General features: G+C 39.2%; 1 protein-coding gene across 3 annotated transcripts in view; it reads left to right on the top strand.

The window, feature by feature from the left end:
- The window catches only part of nap1l4b (nucleosome assembly protein 1-like 4b), a 121,777-nt gene that overhangs the window by 191 nt on the left and 101,324 nt on the right, over positions 1-20,262 (top strand). Inside the window, exon 1 of one of the 3 annotated variants that reach the window (XM_073049265.1) lies at positions 6,169-6,188. The exons of the other annotated variants lie outside the window; for them this stretch is intronic. The gene's annotated coding sequence lies outside the window, so the exon portion shown is untranslated. Of the gene's footprint in view, positions 1-6,168; positions 6,189-20,262 lie in introns of those variants that run through there. 3 annotated transcript variants of the gene reach the window in all.

Below are 20,262 nucleotides of genomic sequence, written 5' to 3' on the forward strand. Positions count from 1 at the left end.
AGACCGGAGACAGGCAGGTCGAGCTGATTTCTGAGGGCCTGGGCTTCAGGCTTCCTCTGCAGCTGCTCTCGGCGCGCTGCGCTAAACTGCGGGCCACGCGACACTCGGCGGAACACTAGTTGGAAGGCGGGTAGAGAAACGGGGTAACTTGTCCGGGGCTTTAAATCCGTGAGTTCGGGCACTGAAGTCACTATCGCTGCAATAGGGTTCTATTTCACTCCAGTCTGTAGTTTCTCGCTCTGCAATTTGAAGTTGCAAAGGCGACGTCCTCGACATGATTTTTTTAAAATAGCAATTTTATCAGATACACATTTTGTTAACTTGCACTAAGGGTTGTTAATCAATGAAAAGTGTGGTATCTTTAGCTGTAAGTTATCCCGAAACAATTGAAGTCGTCCTTGTCTTTACTAAGTAAAATTGGAGGATTTGACTATTGTCTAAGACAGCTCTACATAGCAGAATACATTAGAAGCATTTTAATGTTAGAAAATAATCAAGAAGTTATAGTGAAAGAGCAATTTAAGCAGTCTTTGTCACCAGAAATTTACAAGCCAACTACTGAAATGATGAGTTGGTTATAATCTGCTCTAATACCTGGGGTTTTGGAGGGGTTCCAGCGGATTGCAAAACTAAGTAAGTACGTTATTTGGGAAAAGGTGGAGACATAAAACAGTAAACTATGGGAATTAGTCTATCCTCTGGTAAATGGTGGGATCATAATGTAATAGTGGTACTATAAGAAAGTAATGATGGGACTTTGTTTTAAATCATTAGACAGTTGACCAGTGTCAGTGTGGCTTTCTGAACTCCGAATTAAAAGACCTGATGTTGATAGAATTAACAACTCTCAAGACCATAAGACCAGAGGACAGTAAAAACCACTGAGACAATCGCAATTCCCACCTTATTTGTGATGTTTACCAGGAGCATTGTGTATGAAGGGCCCAAAATATTGTTGACAATCCTGACCACCCATCCCACAATCTCTTTGATCCACTGCTATCAGGAAGGAGGTACAAGAGCATCAGGACTAGGGACTGCCAGATTGGATACCAGCTTCTTTTCCCAGACAGTGAGACTAATAAATACCTTGCCGCCACTGAGGTCTTGTCACTGGGACAGTGAGATGTTTGCTGTTTACCTGTTCTGTACACGTGATGTGCATTTTGAATTGTATCTTATTAACTTATTTGTGGCAATATTTAGTTTTGTGATGTGTGTGCATGTAGTCCAGAGGAAAGTTGTTTCATTTGATTGTATGTATGTACAGTCAGATGACAACAAAATTGAACTTGAAACAAAACTTATGGGAAAGATTGAAGGGAAGAAAGAAAGGAAGGAAAAGACATGATGATGGAGACAGCAGCTAGAGAACTGGAAATGAATACCAATGAATTGATCCACTTGACTCGAAACAAGAATATCTGGGCCAAGGCAGTCAAAGCTCAAACTGGGCACAGCACCTGATGATGATTCTTAAAACCTATTCCAATATTTACCTCGAGACCGGTATTTGTCTGCTTTGCTGAGTTTTCTGAAGGTGTAAAAATGAGAACCAGTAAATAGGAGTGCATTTAATGATGTGCCCCTCAGAAGGTAACAGTGTAGAAAGCATTGGGAGTAACATATTGGAAAGGAAAGGGAAATGACTATGTAATCAAAGATTTTGGGGGAAATGGGGATAATCTTTTACTTAGCAATAATTAAAGAACAAAAGAAATTATTGTTCTGGCCTCACCTGTAATCTACGCTAGTACTTGTTATAAGGGACCAAGTGTACAGTGGGGATATTTGCTGATGACCCAAAAATGAGTGGAAAGTTATGTGGAACTTGCAAAGGGATGTAGATGGGTTAAGTGAGCAAGCAAGAAATTGCCAGCTGAAGTATTATGTTCAGAATTGTTGGGTTATCCAGGAGACATGAGACCACAAATGCTCAAATCTGGAGCTAAAAACAGTTTATTGGAAAAATTCAGTCAGTAAAATATCATTTGTGGAGACCAAAGGATAGTTGATGCTTTGGACCATGACTTTGCTGTAGTTTGCCTACTGCCACAACAGGCCTACAGTGGATGCAATCTTACTAGCTCTTTTTGGCTTTGGAGCCTCTGAACAACAGCAATACCTATGGCAGGTTGCTGTTTACAGATTGTAACTTGGCATTTGACAATATCATGCCCTCAATACTAATCAACAAACTTCAAAACCTAGGCTGCAGTACCTCCCTTTGCATTGGCTCATCAGGAGATCACAATAACTGTAGATAAGTACATCTTCTCACTGACAGTCAAAACAGTCACACCTCAAAGATACTTGCTTACCTCACTATATCCTACACTCATACTGGTGTGGCTGGGCACAGCTCAAATGCTATCTGTAAGTATGACTAAGATTTTGCTTGTCAGCAGAATCTCAGATGGTAATGAAGTGTACACATGTGAGGTAGATGGGCTGGTTGAATGGTATTGCAACAACCTTGCACTCAACGTCAGCAAGACCAAGGAATTGATTGTGGACTTCAGTAAGGGAAGATGGGAGAACATGCACAACAGTGGAAAAGGTGAGTCACGTTCCTGGATGTCAGCATGTCCAAGGATCTACCCTGGGCTGAACACATTGATATAATCACAAAAAAGGCACGCTAGTGACTATACTTCATTGGAAGTTGAGATTTGGTATATCACTAAAGACCTAGAAAATCTCTACAAGGATATCGTGGAGAGCATTCTGACTGGTTGCATCTCAGCCTGGTATGGACCTTCCAATGCACAGGATCATAAGAGGCTGTGGAGGGTTCTTGACTCAGCCAGCGCCATCATGGGTACTACCATTGAGGACATCTTCAAAAGGTGGTTCCTCAAGAATGTGGCATCCATTACTAAGTGCACTCACCAGTTTAGACATTACTATCATTGGAGCAGAGGTTCAGGAGACTGAACATTAATTTCTCTAACTTCTGGTAATTTCTCCCACTTCCTCCTTTTCTCTTTTCTCATTCCCCATTCTGGTTTGCCTCACTCCTCACCTGCCTATCACCTCTCCCTGGTGCCCTTTCTTCCCTTCCATGGTTGACTGTCCTCTTCTATTTGGTTCCTTTTTCAGCTCCTTACCTCTTTCATCTATGATCTCCCAACCTCTTCATCACCCCTCCTACCCACCTTCCTTCCTATCACCTGCCAACTTGTACTTCCCCCACACTTTCTTGGTTTGGTTTCTGTCCAGTCCTGCTGTAGGGCCTGAGCTTGATATGTCAACTGTTTATTCTCCATAAATGCCTCCTGTATTGCAGAGTTCATTTTGTACATGTTGCTCAAAAATTCCAGCATCTGCAGAATCACTCAATATTTTAGAAGCAACTTCTTTCCCTCCTCCATCAGATTTCTGTTCCGTCCATAAACACTAAAGAGGAAAGCAAGTTAGTACTCTTATTTACTGTAACTTAAAAGTAGCTTTGTGTATCTTGGACCGTACTGCTGTCATTAAACAGCACATTCATGACATATGTCAGTGATAATAAATATGATACTGATCAAAACTAGATAATTGGGTTCTTGATCTGGGACCTCATTAAGAAAGCTTGTCTGTCCCTTCCAGCAGTGTTTTACACACTGAGTTCTTCCAGCAGTTTGGTTTTAGTTTGAGGGTATCCACTTTGGAAAGAAAGAAGAAAATACAGATGATCTAAATGGAGTGATTGACAAAGTACAAGAGTCTAAGGGTCCTGGTGTGTGAAATGTAAAGAGGAAAATATGCAGGTACACCAATGAAATATACTTTATAGTAAGCAGTAAACAGTGTAAAAATCGGGAAGCTTTAAAGCACATTTATAGATGCTTGTGACATTGAGTAGAGTTCTGCTTCTGGTTTGGCTTGCATTTTTAAAGAAGGGGGTGTGTGCTCCAGAGGTTAATGCTGAGAGGATTCATGAAGTTGAATTGTGAGATGGAGTTTGAGGAAAAATCATCAAATTTGTTTTCACTGTCCTCTATGATGTAAAATTTGTTTTTCAGCAGTGTACAGTGCAAAGACATAAAAATTAATATGATCTAAACAGTGCAACAGAAAGTAACGTGTTTGTGTGCATGGACTGTTCCGAAATCTGATGACGAAAGGGAAGAAGCATTGAGTGTGTGCATGCAAGCTCCATATTTCCTCCCTGATGCATGTCCCAGCTGATGAGGCCCTAAGTGATGCTGCCTTTTTGAAATGTCCTCAATGCTGGAGCTGACTGAGTCCATAACCTTGAGCAGCCTTTTGTGATTTTGTACAATAAAGCCTCTATACCAAGCTCTGATGCAACCAGTTAGAATGCTTTCCACCATGTAAGAGTCTCTGGTGACACTACAAATCTCGTCAAATTGCTTATGAAGTAGAGCTGTTCTGGCATGCATTCTTTGTGATTGCATCCAATTGTGTTGGCCAGAGAACAGATCCTCCACAACGTTGACACCCAGCAACTCAAAGTTGCTCATTTTTTCCACTTTCAGCATATAACCTGGAGGTGTGCCTGTATTGCCTGTCATTGATCCATATTGCCTTGTCTTTTGTTAGTTTTTGAAGTATAAGTTGCTATTCTTTTCAGATGTTGCCATTTTCTATTTTCATTTAAGCATTTGGCAGTTTTGTTTTATACAAAATGTACTTTGCAACATTCTCTCATTCTAAATGCAGTTATTTATTTAACCATCTGATTGAGCCTATGCTCCAAAGGATAGAAGATTGAGGTAATCAATGAAACAAAATGCTGAAAAGTTCTGACTGGGTGAATGCTGAAAGTAAGTTTTCCCTAGTGAGGTATCTCAGTAGGGAGAAGGGCAAAACCTCATTCTTTAGCCAAATTTATATAGAGATGGAATTTCTTAAGGAGTGTGAATTTTTGGAATTTTCCACCCAGGAGACCTTTGGCAGTGGATAAATTGAAAGTGAGAATAAAAGCTGTTTAAACTACAAGACAGGTATTGGTAATGAGAGAATGGGAAAGTGGCGTGTTTGGCCAAAGTTGTGTCAGCATTGAATGATTTGCAGACCCGGGGGCTGACAGACATATTCCTGCTTGTTTTATTTTGCGTTCTTATGTTTATTACAGTTACGAAATAAGTGCATGTTTAATTGATGTTAATTTGGTGCATGTATAGCTGTCATCTTGTTTTGTAGTCCCAGGTTTAAGTTGGTTAGTAGAATTATATTTTGAATGAGGGCATGTTCTAGGTTGGAATTAGCAATGTACATTTTGTACAACAAAGAAAGCTGAAAAACTGAAATCAAAAAGAAAATATTTGAGCTACTGGTGACATTTATTGGGAAGGGCATTAGAGAATTAAAGATAGTGTGTGATAACATGGAGAGAATCAATTTGGGAATGATGCTGCAAGAAAGACAAAGTTGGCAATGAAACAAGTTAGAAAGCAAGAGTGGTCTGAAGAATGTAGAAGTGGGAGAAACAAAACAATTGTTAGAATCTGAAATAATAGATGACTAGTCAGAAGTTCGAGTGCTGTATTTCATTCATATTGCAATGATTATTGAAACGATAGTTAGCCAGAATCTTCAGTCACATGTCTAGACTGAGCAAAGTGGAGCCCAAATCCTGAACAGTGACATGAAACAATAAATGGATGCTAGTATGTAGATTGTTGCATTGTCATCATTTTGGAAAGCACAACTTTTACAAGCTCTTCTGCCTTTTCTGCCCTCCTTATCCCCAGTAAGTGTCCAGCTTGATCACCAGAAATAGGTGACCTTAAGATTAGTTGCCTCTCTGCTTTCCTCTCAGCAGCAAGCCACCCTGATGTCTGGTGATCACTGAACATTTCTCATTAATATCTCCTGTCACTTTTTAACTTAAGCTAACCACTTGTCCCCATTCAATTAACTGTCATTCCCATTTGATGCTCCCATTTCAAGACTGATGTCCCCATTTCCAGCCTTATGATTTTTTTAAAGTTCAGTGTCTTCATACTGTGTTGGGTAGAACTTTCATCCTGTATTTGCACAGAATTTTGTGATGAACTATTGTTTTTATTTAAATCTTTGTAAACTTTGATTTGTGGTTTCAATTTAGAGATCTGGAATGGGAAAAGTAGATTTATTTACCTGGCACTTCTGCATTCCTATTTTGGAGTAAAACTGCTCAAGCAGGAAGTCTTACAGCTAGTAACATCTTCCTTGAACATCAACGCTGTTTGAATGTAGGTAATGTAGCAGCCAAATTGTGTGCAGCAAACTCCCAAGAGCAGTAATTTGGTAATGACCAAAGTTAGTTTTTGAAGTAAGGATATAAAAGATAAATTTCTACATAATCGGGTATTCTGAATCAGCACCTAGAACCTAACCCCTTAATTGCTCTGTTTGGTTTTTGGGGCGAGACAGATTTATGTCTGGGTCTGACCAAATGCCGAATACTATCCTTTGCCTCTCTCTTGGCGAGATGCTTGATCCTCCTTAGATGGAGAGATGTTGCCCCGCCCACTCATGCGCAATGGCTTAACGACATTATGGCCTGCTTGGAGCTCGAAAAAATTCATTATTCAGTTCTTAATTCGGATCTAAAGTTCCATAAGGTCTGGGGACCTTTTATCGAGTACTTTCATAACCTTCCTCTTGACTAGGGTTTTTTTCTTTTTTTTCTCTTCTTTTCGGTCCCTTGCTTTCAGCTCCCTTTTTTTCTTTTCTTCTGGTAGCAGGCATTATTATCCTCTGTTGCTAAGTGTATTCACAGTCTGGGAGTTTGACTGTCCGGACTTATACTCTTTATACTGTGTGGTGTTTGGTCTGGAGTTGTTTTTTTCTTGTGGGGCTTGGGGAGGACACTAAGCTCACTTGTCTTTAATTTAGGTGCTTTTTTTGTTAAATTCTCTTCCTTTGTAGCATATTGTTATTGTATGCTTAATCTTGCACTGTATTAATGCTCCTCATTGGGATTTGGGGTTTTTAATTTTGTAAAATGTTTTGAAAAACTAATAAAAAAATGTATTTTAAAAAAAAAGATAAATTTATCAACTGCCATAGGATCTTCATGTCTATATGAGAGGATGGAACATTGCATGACAGTTTCACCTGAAGCATGGCACCTGCAGCAGCAGCGTCACACCATTCAGTGCCTTGCTGTAGCTGAATTTGTGTTGTCAGGACTCTGGAGTGGAAATTGAACCAGGAACTCCTCGGAAGTGAAGGTGCCAATTAATGGTTAGAATTGTGGTTTTGAAAGCATTGTTATTACAATATCGAACAGTACAGCACAGGAACAGGCCCCTTCAGCCCACAATGTTGTGCCAAACTAATTAAACTAATAATTAAATGCCTAACTAATAAATTCCTTTTGCCTACACAATATCCATACCCCCTCCATTCTCTGCAGATTTATGTGTTAGAATTGCCCATTTTAGCACTGGGAATACATCCTCCTTGCTAGATAGTGCCATTATGTTATTGAACTAAATACACGTAGAAGTAAATCAGTAAGGTTAAACTTCATGACTGAATTTTCTCAATTGTAGATAGCTCCCAAAGACCTAGGTAATTGAGTCAGATGCTGATTTGTATCTCAACAATGTAGCAAGCATTTTAAACAAACAAAATCTAGTATAACAAGCTTCTGTAATGGTTCAATGGAAGTGCTGTATTGTTGTAAAATCTTATCAGATTCATCAATGTCTTACCAGCTTTGCCTGGTCTGTCTTGATTCTCTAACCCAGCAATATGGTTATTCTGTTAGATGACCTATCAGGCCATTCAGCTTAGAAGGTAACTAAAATTAGTAATAAGAGTAATAATATGTTTTTCTGATATCTACATTCCATGCTTATACAAAATAAATTGTATAATGGTGTATACTCAAGCATGCCTTTCGTGATTTTAAAAACAGTAAATACCTATACCCCGGCCAACTGTCTGATCTAGAGTATTAAAAGCAAAAGCTAGTTTTCATTGGCAGTGTGTGCTGCTATGAATTGATGATATGTATGCAGGGTTAGCAGACCTTCATTAGAACATCTGTGTTTTGAGGAAAGTTTCCCAGTCATAGAGGCTGAACTTATTTTGCAAAGAGGCCAGACGACCTGAAGCAGGAGGAAAAAATTGTAACCCAGGATGAGGAAAAGATGTAGAAAATTTAAAGATTAAACTTTAAATTGAATGACAGAAGGTGGATGAATACATCAATAATATGTGTTTGGAGAGTGGGACCATACAGGACAAAATATAGGGACTGGAGCTTGGCAGGGGTATGTTTTTGGGATGGCGAGCTGCAAGAAGGATATTGGAGAGTTGTGATAGAGATAAATATTCAGCAATGTGGGCAAAAGAAGGTTACAGAGATGGAAGTGCCTTGAAGATGGGCAGCAAAATAAAGTTTGAAATTCAACAATGAGTTGAGCAGATGTCAAGATTTTGTGATGTTTGTACAGTCAAGGGAAACTATTGGATGGGTTGCTGAAAGCAAATTTTATGGTTAAAAAGGTGTTAAATTTTCTGGTGTTCATTTGAAGCAGATAAGTAGCTTTAATAGTGAAAGCTGTTTGGGATTCTGATGTTTATATCTTTCAGAAGCCAGGAAAGTCACAATTCTTGTTCCATGATTGTTTTACTAAAGTGTTAGAAGAAAAAAAACTGAAAAACACAGTAAGAAGAGCAGAAGCTAGTAGCAGAAGGCAGAAGATAAAAAAAATGGTTCTCTTGTGGTCAGCTCTTTTTTTAACTGTAGATAAGAGACATTCTATTTAAATTTGCAGATGAGAGTCAGCCAATCAGAAAGCCCCAATTCAAATACCACACAAGATTTCCAGAATCATACAAGTGTAACCACTTGGGGACATACTGAATCTACATTCTGTAGCCTCTAGGAAGCATACTGATCAATTACTTGTTAATAAGTATTAACAGAAAATACAAGCAATTAGTTGTTAGTAATAAATACTAGGAAGTTTGCAGATGCTGGAAATACAAAGGAACATGCACAGTTACTGAAGGAACTCAGCAGGTCAGGTAGCATCTGTGGAAATGAATAAACCGTCCACATTTTGGGCCGTAAAGAAAATAACAATTAAACCAACTGATCCAACAGCAGTTTTGGATGATGAAGGATTAATCTATAGTAGAATGCAGAAGAGTTGATTCCATGAACTACTTTATGAAAATGTGTTGACTATATTCAGATTGGCAGATTTCACGTGAGCATCACTGAGTTTGGCAGAAAGATTATTGTAGTTGGGAGCTTAATGTCCAAGATATATCTTGTATCGAAAGGTCAGGCAGATATGCAAAGGAGGCAGGGTGCTCTGTTGGTTTAAAAAAAAGTAACCAAATCCTTGTGGATGGAGTTAAGAAACTGCAAGGTAATAAAGACTCTGGTGGGAGTTACATACTGAACAATAGCTAGGATGTGGGTAACAAAGTACCACAGGAGACAGAAAAAGCATGTAAAAAGGGTGATATTCCAACAGTTGGGGTATTTCAATGTGCGGGTAGATTGGGGAAAATCAGGTTGGTGCTGGATCCCAAGAGAGGGAATTTGTAGAATGCCTACAAGATAGCTTTTTTTGAGCAGCTTGTGGTGATCCCTCTAGGGCAGTGGTTCCCAACGTGGGGCAATTTGAGAATGAGTTATTAACAGTGAATTTTTTCTAGTAAGTCTGTGTGAGTATGAGTGTGTGTGCGAGTTAATACATATGTGTATATACAGTATGCATACATAAAAATACTTGTGTGTATGTACATGTGTAATTGCATATGTACTGTATATATAGTGTATCACCATCATTACAACCATCAAATGGCTTTCATAATTAAATTAATGAATTGACTGATGTAGGAAGGAACGAATGAACAAGTCCAAACACGTAAGAAACTCGTACGAGGTCGCGCCAATGCTGCTTTTTGCAGTAGCTTTCGGTTCTTGGTGGTGTGAAGGTGTGTTCATTGCGTCATCTCTTTTAAACGGTGTATCTGTCTTTGTATGCTGTAGAAACGAATCGGCATTGTTTTATTTATTTATTATTATTTTAATATCACTTAATGTTCTTTTTTTTTTACAATTTCTTAGTAATTTCTTCTTCAGAACTTTAACAGTCCTTTGGTTCTTTTATTTTTCTCTTTCATGAATGCCATGTTCTTTGGAAGTTTGTTTAAACCAAGTTAATGGTCTTTTAGGCTTCCTCCAGGTGAATAGGAGTTCACTTTTTGAATAATAAGAATTATATATCACCACAGGGGGCATCAGGATTTTAGAGGTGATTAGGTGGGGCATGGCCAAAAAAAGGTTGGGAACCACTGCTCTAGGGGAAAGGCGATTCTGGATTTCCTGTTGTGTAATGAACCAGATTTGATTAGGGAGCTTAAAGTAAAGGAAGCTTCAGGAAGAAGTGATCATAATACAATAGAATTCGCCCTGCAGTTTGAGAGAAGATATAGAAGTGAAATGTATTATTATTACAGTGGAGTAAAGGGAACTGCACGGGCATGAGAGAGGGGCTGGCTGGGATTGATTAGATGGGGACACTGGCAGGATGGTGGTGACTGGTTTCTGGGGGCAATTCAGAAGATACAGGATAGATGTATACCAAAGATGAAGATGCATTCTGGAGGGAGGGTGGGGCGTCTGTGGCTGGTTGGGGGGGGTGGTTCATGGGCAGTGGGGGAGAGGGATATAATGTGGTGGAGATGAATGGGAAGTTAAAGGATTGGAAGGCTTTTGAGGACCAGCAAAGAGCAACAAAAAAAATGGTGTAGAGAGAAAAAATGGACTATGATGGTAAACTACCTAATGGTGTTGAAACATTTTCTCAGATATATGAAGTGTGGGCGGGGTGAGAGTGAATATTGGGCCACTGGAGGGTGACTCTGGAGAGGTAGAAGTGGCGGATGAACTGAAGTACTTAGATTCAGCCTTCACTGTGCAGGAACACTAGCAGTATACCAGAAGTCCAAGGGTGTTAGGATAGAAGTGTGTAGTTAAGGAGAAGGTGCTTGGGAAGCTCAAAGGTCTGAAGTTAGATAACTCACCTGGACTGGATGGACTCCAGTGCCTATAAAAGGTGTCTTCCACACCCTCCAGAAATTTTATGTTACAACATTGAATCATAATGGATTTAATTTGGCTTTTTTAACACTGATCAACAGAAAAGACTTTGTGTCATAGTGAAAACAATTTCTACAAATTGGTCTAAATGTATTACTTTTGTTAAACACAAAATATTTGATTACATAATTACTCACCCCCTTCGTTTAGTAGATGCACCTTAGGCAGCAATTACAGCCTGGAGTCTGTGTGGTTAGGTCTCTGGACACTGCATTTCCCCCCTTTTTTTTTACAAAACTGCTCAAGCTGTGTCAAACTGCACGGGGATTGTGAGTGAATAGCTCTTTTCAAGTCCGGCCACAAATTCTCAACTGGACTCTGACTTGGTCCTCCAGAACATTAACTTTGCTGTTTTTAAGCTGTTGCTGTGTATCTTTGGCTTTATGCTTGGGATCATTGTCTTGCTGGAAAACAAATCTTCTCCCAAGTTGCAGTTCCCTTGCAGACTGCATCAGATTTTCCTCCATGATTTCCCTGTATTTTGCTGCATTCATTTTACCCTCTACCTCCACAAGCCTTTCAGGGCCTGCTGCAGTAAAGCATTCCCACAGCATAATGCAGCCACCAGCATGCTTTATAGTAAGGGATGCTTACTGTGTTTTTGATGATGTGCGTTTAGTCTGATAGCCAAGATGCTCAAATTTGGTTTCATCAGACGATAGAACCTTCTAGCTGACTTCAGAGACTCACACGTCGCTTATAGCAAACTAGCCGAGGTTTCATGTGAGTTTTTCAACAGTGTTGAACAGTACCTCTCTTTGTATCATCTGCAAACTTGGCCACTGAGTCATCAATTCCTTCCTTCTTGACATGTGAAAAGAAGCAATCCAACACTAACCCCTGTGGAACATCACTAGTCACTGGCAGCCAACCAGAAGAGCCCTTCTTTATTCTGACTATTTACCTCCTGCCAAGCAGCCAATCTATTATCCATTCTAGTATCTTTTGTGTAATAGCATGAGCTCTTATCTTGTTAATTAGCCTCATGTACAGTACCTTGTCAAAAGCCTTCTGAAAATCCAAATAAACAACGTCCACTGACTCTTCTTTGTCTGTTCTACCTGTTATTTCCTCAAAAATTTCCAACAGATTTGTCAGGCAAGATTTCCCTGAAGGAAATCATGCTGACTTTGGCCTACTTTATCATGCACCTCAAAGTACCAAAACATCATCCTTAAAAATTGGCTCCAACATCTTCCCAATCACTGAAGTCAGGTTAACTGACTTCAAGAAATTTCCTTGACAATTAACTTAAAAGAAATTTCCTTTCTTCTGCCTACTTAGAGAGTGGAGTGACATTTGCAATTTTCCAGACCTCCAGGATCATTCCAGAATGTAGTGATTCTTAAAAGGTCATTACTAATGCCAGCACAATCTCTTCAGCTACCTTTTTCCGATCAGTGGGGTGTACAGTACCTATAAAAAGTATTTCCCCTCCCTGTAAGTTTTCATATTTTAATGTTTTACATTGAATCACAGTGGATTTAATTGAACTTTTTTTGACATTGATCAACAAAAGACCCTTTCCTGTCAAAGTGAAAACAGATCTCTACAAAGTGATCTAAATTAATTACAAATATAAAGCATAAAATAATTGATTACCCCCTTTAATATGACAAACCAAATTAACAGTCGTGGAGCCAATTGGGTTTGGAAATCACCTAATTAGTTAAATGGAGATAACCTGTGTATAGTCATGGTATTTCAACTGATTGTAGTAAAAATACACCTGTATATGGAAGGTCCAACTGCAGGTGAGTCGATATCCTGGCCAAAAAAAAACACCATGAAAACAAAAGAAAACTCGAAGCAACTCTGGTTATTGAAAAGCACAAGTCAAGAGATTGATACAAGAAAATTTCCAAGTCACTGAATATCCCTTGAAGTACAGTTAGGTCAATCATCAAGAAATGGAAAAAATATGGCACAGCTGTAAATCTACCTAGAGCAGGGCATCCCCAAAAGCTGAGTGACAATGCAAGAAGGGGAATTGTGAGGGTGGCCACCCACTAAGTCAACTCCGAAGCAGTTACAAGCTTCAGTGGCTGTGATGGGAGAGTGGCAAAGAGGAGTGGGTAGTGTTGAAAGCAGAGAGTCTGCAGAAGGACTTGGATAGATTAAGAGAATAGGCAAAGACCTCCACAACTCTTCTTCACATTTTACTGAACCATTTTCTAAATTTTAAATGTATTGAAGTAGGATTTTGAGCTAATCATTGTACATTATGGCAAATCAAAAGAAAAATCCATAACCTGTCCACAATTTACTAAAAATTATAGACCAAAATTCTGAGGCTGTAAAAGTATTCATCCCCTTTGTAATTACTACACTCTTTACTCAGATGCAATATACTGTATTATTTTACCAACTCACCTAATTTGTTGTAGAAAATTGGAGGATTTCCTGTTTCCAGTGAATGCACAAGAATAAATGTCCCTCTCCTTGTAAGGTCCAACAGTATGGTAGGTTTTCAACAGACCAAACCAAAATGAAGACAAAAGCATATTCAAGCCAAATCAGTAAAATGATAACAGGGAAGCACAAATCTGCAGAAGATTACAAGACCACCTTAAAGGCACTGAACGTACCTCAGAGTATTCCATACTGCACATCAGCAAGGTAACACCATCCCTACTATAAAGTCTGGAGGTAGCACCATGCTATGGGATGCTTTTCAGCAGCAGGGACTGAAGATCTGGTCAAGATTATGGGAAGATGAATGCTGCTAAATGCAGGGGGGGTGGGGGGGAAGAATTGCTCATTGTGCGGCAACTTTGCTGTTTCTTTAGCATTTGTCTGGTTTTTGTGAGACGAGTTTCTAGCTCGACACTCAGCCCAGCATGCAAGGAGCTGGTCAGATTCAAACCTGGAACTACTCTCCTTAAAATCCGGTGCGGGTGCCACTATACCACTGGCTTAAATAGAGAGATCCTGAATAAAAACCTGCTAGCCTCTGCCAGAAAATTTAACCTGGGGAGGAAGTTTGTCTTTCAGCAGGACAACAACCTAAAGCACACTGCCAGAGCAACCATGGAGTGGCTTCAAATGAAGAAAATTGATGTCCTTGAGTGGCCCAGTAAAAATCCTGACCTGAACAGGATCCAATATCTCTGGCAAGACCTCAAGATTGCTGTCAATTACTGCTCCCCAATTAACTTGGCATGGCTTGAACAATTTTACAAGGAGGAATGGGCAAATATGTTTCTATTATGTTGTGCAAAGCTCATACTTCTCGAAAAAGACTACTGGCTGTTAAAGCTGTGAGATGTGATTCAGCTAACTACTGAGCAAATATGATTAATATATTTGAACTGCTGGCAGTTCAATTTTTGATTTTTTTGTTTTCCATGCTTTACAATATTCACTGTTATTGGATTCTACTGTTGGGGGGGGGGGGGCAGCATGTGATGTGATTCACAAATAAAAATTCCCAGTTAAATTGATCAAAATCAGTCTGAACAAAGGGTTGGGACTGAATATTTTTACACAGCTCTGTAGTGTTTGGAAGTGTATGGTCATGCACTTTGGTAGAAGGAATAAATGCATAGTTTATTTTTTCTTGGCAGGGATAAAACTCTCAAATCCCTTTGCACCTCTGATTTTTGAGTCCTCGTGCAGGATTCTCTAAAGATTAACTTGCAGGTTCAGTTGGTGGTAATGAAGGCAAATGCAGTGTTAGCATTCATTTCAAGAGGACTAGAATGTAAGAGCAATAATGTAATGCTATGACTTTATAATGTATTGGGCAGACCGCACTTAGATTATTGTGAGCAATTTTGAGCCCCTTATCCAAGAAAAGATGTGCTGATATTGGAGAGGTTCATGAGAATGATTCCAGGAATAAAGGGGTTAATGTATGAGGAGTGTTTGGCTTTGGGCCTGTACTTGCTGGAGTTCAGAAGAATGGGGGAGTGACATTTCATTGTAACCTGTTGAATATTGAAAGGCTGAGATAGAGTGGATGTGGGGTGAATGTTTCCTATAGTGGGTGAGTTTAGGGACTAAAGGGCACAGCTTCAGAATAGAGGGAGGTCCATTTAGAACAGAGATGAACAGGAATTTCGTTAGCAAGAGAGTGGTGATTCTGTGTGCTTCATTGCCACGTACGCCTGTGGAGGCTAAGTCACTCAGTACATTTAAAACGGCCATTGATAGGTCCTTGATTAGGGCATCAAAGGTCGAGGACAAGGCAGGAGAATGAGTTTGAGGAGGATATTAAATCAACTGTGATAGAATGGCAGCAGACTTAATGTGCCAAGTGTTTTAATTTTGTTCCTATATTTTGTTACCAAATGCTGTAGGAACCCTAGCATCCTCTTACTTTCCGTTAAATTTTATTCTAATGACTGATTCTCTACATAACCCTCCACTGGTTCTTTATTATTGTGTTTTTTTTTCTTTTTAAAGAATAGTCCATTAGTTTGGATTATGTAATCTGCAGCAAATGGTGCTTTAAAAATCTGTGAGGTGCTCTTATCACTTCTGTACTATTGCAGTCAGTAGTAACTTCAAGTGGAATCAGAATCAGATTTACTATCACCAGCATGTGTCGTGAAATTTGTTAACTTAGCAGCAATTCACAATGTAGAGGAAGAAAATAATAATAAAGTATATCAATTACAGTGTGTTTATTGAATGAATTAAAAAGTGCAAAAACCAGAAATAATATTTATTTAAAAAGTGAGGTAGTGTACACAGATTCAATGTCCATTTAGGAATCAGATGGCAGAGGGGATAAAGCTGTTCCTGAATCATTGAGTATGTGCCTTCAAGCTTCTGTATCTCCTACCTGATGGTAACAGTGAGAAAAGGGCACTTTGTAGGCTAGTACCCAAGATGAAGCCGACTAAATTTACAACCCTCTGCAGTTTCTTTCAGTCCTATGCAGTAGCCCCTCCATACCAGCCAGTGATGCACCCTGTCAGAATGCTCTCCATGGTACTTCCATAGAAGTTTTTGAGTGTATTTGTTGACATACCAAATCTCTTCAAACTCCTAATGAAGTATAGGCGCTGTCTTGCCACCTTTATGGCTGCATCGATATGTTGGGACCAGGTTAGATCCTCAGAGATATTGACACCCAGAAACTTGAAATTCTTCACTCTCTCCACTTCTGATCCCTCTGTGAGGATTGGTATGTGTTTCTTTGTCTTGCCTTTCCTGAAGTCCACAATCATCTCTTTCGTCTTACTGACTTCAAGTGCCAGGTTGTTGCTGCGACACCAATTCACTAGTTGACATATCTCGCTCCTGTATGTTCTCTCGTCTCCATCTGAGATTCTACCGACAATGGTTGTATCATCAGCAAATTTATAGATGGTATTTGAGCTATGCCTAGTCACACAGTCATGGGTATAGAGAGGGTAGAGCAGTGGGCTAAGCACACACCCCTGAGGTGCACCAGTGTTGATCATCAGTGAGGAGAAGGTGTTATCATCAATCCGCACAAATTGTAGTCTTCCAGTTAGGAAATCAAGAATCTAATTGCAGAGGGAGGTACAGAGGCCCAGGTTCTGTAACTTCCCCATCAGGATTGTGGGAATGATGGTATTAAATGTTGAGCTATAGTCGATGAACAGCATCCTGTTAGTGTTGTTCATCCAGATGATCTAAGGCTGTGTGAAGAGCCATTGAAATTGCATCTGCCATTGACCTATTGTGGCAATAGACAAATTGCAATGAGTCCAGCTCATTGCTGAAGCAGGAGTTCAATCTAGGCATGTCCAACCTCAAAGCATTTCATCACTGTAGATGTGAGTGCTACTGGGCAATAGTCATTAAGGCAGCTGCTCTTGGGCACATGTATTGAGCAATAGTGAAGTGGAAAGGGGACCGATCAGGCTGATGATTATGAACAACAAATCAGAATGCAAAATATCCAATCTTTAAAGGACAAAATCAAGATTATCTCAGAAATGAGCCTGGTTTTATACAGAAGAACCACCTGCAGTAAAGTTTCCTGACATCTGCAGGTGGCTGTTTCTCAATTTTGTGAAATAATATCTTGTGTTGCTTCTCTTTTCCAGAAGAAGATAACACTGGTTACTATACAGCATTTACAGTTGAATTAGACTGATCAGAAATTAACAATGGGGATTAAGACCCAGGGGAAGAAATGAAGCACCCATTCATTTTTGGCCTCACTTTAATATCATTAAAGTCGCTTCCTAAACAGACTATTCAGTTGAAAACTTTTTTCTAGTGGATAATGTGAATCCAATGAGATCTTGCAAGCGGCTGATACTGGTAGGCTGGACAGAAGCAGGTTTTGCCAAATGGATAAGATAAGGTAAGGAGAGGAAGCTTGTGTAGAGCACCAAGATCTTTAATATCGCAGAGAGCTGGAAGAATACACAGTGTAAATGTGAAGGCAATGAAATTGTATGAAAAGTAGTTGGCAAATAAAAACAAAGTAGTGCATAAAAACAAGGGGACAACTAGGAAATAATAGGCCTTATTAGGAATGAGAAAATAAAATGTGTGGAGGCATGAGCAAGGTTATTAGTTTGCAATTTCCTCACGATGGCTGGTTCCAGTGTTGTATATAAAGGGAACAAGTGTGAAGTATAGAATAGGGTAAACAAAGTAACTTCTAGGAATTTATCATATTTGAAAATTGATGAATAGGAAATGGACCAGGCCCAGATGAAATGTATTTCAGATGGGGGAGAAAGCAACTGGAAATTTGAAACTTCGAATTATCAGTCTTTGTGCTTCAGGAATCAGGCTAGAATTAAAGAACTGGTACAGTTGACAGTTAGTTTAAGATCTCTGAATGGTTTTCGGAATTGAAATTCAATAGGACTGGCTAGTCGATCCCTTCCATTTTACAGGATATTAATGTTCCAAACCTAAATGTAGAGGATGTGATGGTACAATGAAGAAGAAATGTTTACACTGTAGAAAGGTATAAATAAGTCAGCTTATAAAGGTCAGCTGGGTAGAAAAAAAGCAAGTGTGACTGAATCCAGAAATTTGAGGAAAGAGGCTTGTAAGCATGACGTCAAATAAAGGTGAGAGGATATTGAAGGATGTCGAGGAAAGCATGATCTTTGTGTTGATTCTTAAAGGTAGCAGTGTGTTTTACCAAAAGGATGCTTTACTGGTTGCATCGTGGTAGTCTTCCTTTGTGAAGATTGGACACTCTGTCTGGCAGTGGCCACCCATTTTAATTTCACTTCTCAGACCCATTCTGATACGTCTTTCCATGGCCTCCTTCACTGTCGTGATGAGGCCATACTCAGGTTGGAGGAACAACACCTTGTATTCTGTCTGGGTACACTCCAAACTGATGGCATCAACATCAATTTCTGAACTTCCAGTAATGCTTCCCCTCCCACCCCCCCTTCACCATTCCCCTTCCCCTTTTCTTTCTTCCATGGGCTTCTGTCCTCTTCTATCAGACTCTCCCTTCTCCACTGCTGTATCTCTTTCACCAACTTCCCAGCTCTTTATCCCTCCCACCTTCAGGTTTCACCTAATACCTTGTGTTTCTCTCTCCCCTACCCTTATCTTTTAAATCTACTCCAGCTTTTTTTTTCTCCAGTCCTGCCGAAGGGTCTCAGCCCGAAATGTTGACTGTGCTTTTTTCCATAGATGCTGCATGGCCTGCTGAGTTCCTCCCACATTTTGTGTGGGTTGCTTGGATTTCCAGTATCTGCATATTTTCTCTTGTTTGTGATTAGAGGAAGAGATTTGAGTGGAATGAAGGAGAATGCGTTGGTGAAAGCGAGAAAGCAGTTGTTTGGCGGTTGCATTGGAATAGTAGGGAGAAGTGGTTGTGCAGGTTTTTACTGGGGGAGGCATTCTGGACAATGCAGAAAAGAATATAATAGGAGCAGGAGTAGCCTGTATGGTCCCTTCAACCTGTTCTGTCATTTTGATGTGGCTAATCTTGATCTTGGCTCCATTGGGAGGCTGGGTGTTATTACTAAGGATATCAATGGTAGTACGTGCATTCAATAATGATGGGTACTGTCTGCAACAATTTAAAAATACCTAGAGAAGAAGAACCCTCCAGAAATAAATTAGGGTGAAGTTCTTTGACACAGAAGCAGGAGATAGAGGAGTATGGGATGATTCTGAAATCATTTGATCAATGGCATAAATTATTTGAGCTGAATGACTTGTTTCAATGTTGTGGTTTATGCTTCCTTATGAGAATTCATTTTTGACTTGCCTAGTGTGCTTGTTAATCTCAGTGTAAAAGTTGATTTAGTGGAATGAGGTTTGAATAATTGGGCTTTTGATATTGGTTGTCAATCCATACTGATACAAGGTGACACAAAAGTCGTCTTTTGTTTTTAATTTATTTCACTCAATAACTATGTTGCAATTTGTTGATTTATTGTTACACAAGATGCACTTAAAAAAAATCAGTATTGGTGGAAAAATTTCAGCTGCACTTTAGGAAGTAAACTGACACTGTAAATTGGGCAGCTTTCCCTGAATAAATAAGTTTCCAGTTAAGTTTAACAACAGTATTTCATATAGCATAACAAATTTTTTTCTCAAGTTGAAAACTGGTTGTCTGAGCACTTCAAAATCCTATGTGATATTAAATGCTTTGGAAAATGAGATTTTTTTATCCTTTGCTTTCATTTTGATTTTTAACTTTTGAGAGATGTATGACTTTTATGTATGCCAGTCAAAGTTTAAGAACATCACTAAAATGCATTGTTGAGTTTTTCAATCTACCTTGGGATCTATTCTGATTTATTTAAATTCCCAGTTGATTTAAACTACCCGAGTATATTTGTATATTGGTCACTAGAATAAAATCAAACTTATGCTGTATCAAAGTCTTGTTAACAAGGTATGACGCTCATGCCTATGCAGTTCAAAACACAAGATTATTAATTCCATAGAACAGTAGCCTACTATGTCTTTGTTCATTAAGTTGCTGAAGACATGCATAGGCTCTTTATGGTCAATTATTTGTAATTTCTAATCAGTTGACAATCTGTAGTAAGCTGATAATTCCATTGCAGTAGCATTATACACCCTATCCTTGTTATATGTGGGGGAATCGTTCCTCACAGTCAATGCATAGTATGGAAAACACATAATGTGCATAATTATTTAAATGGAGAAAATAGGGATGCATTCTGGAGGGCTTCATAAATACGCTTTATCTGTAATTTATTCACATTTTCATACCAATACGACACAAAAGCAGTACCACAAGA

This window comes from Hemitrygon akajei, chromosome 6, assembly GCF_048418815.1.
Source record: "Hemitrygon akajei chromosome 6, sHemAka1.3, whole genome shotgun sequence".
NCBI lineage: Eukaryota > Metazoa > Chordata > Chondrichthyes > Myliobatiformes > Dasyatidae > Hemitrygon > Hemitrygon akajei.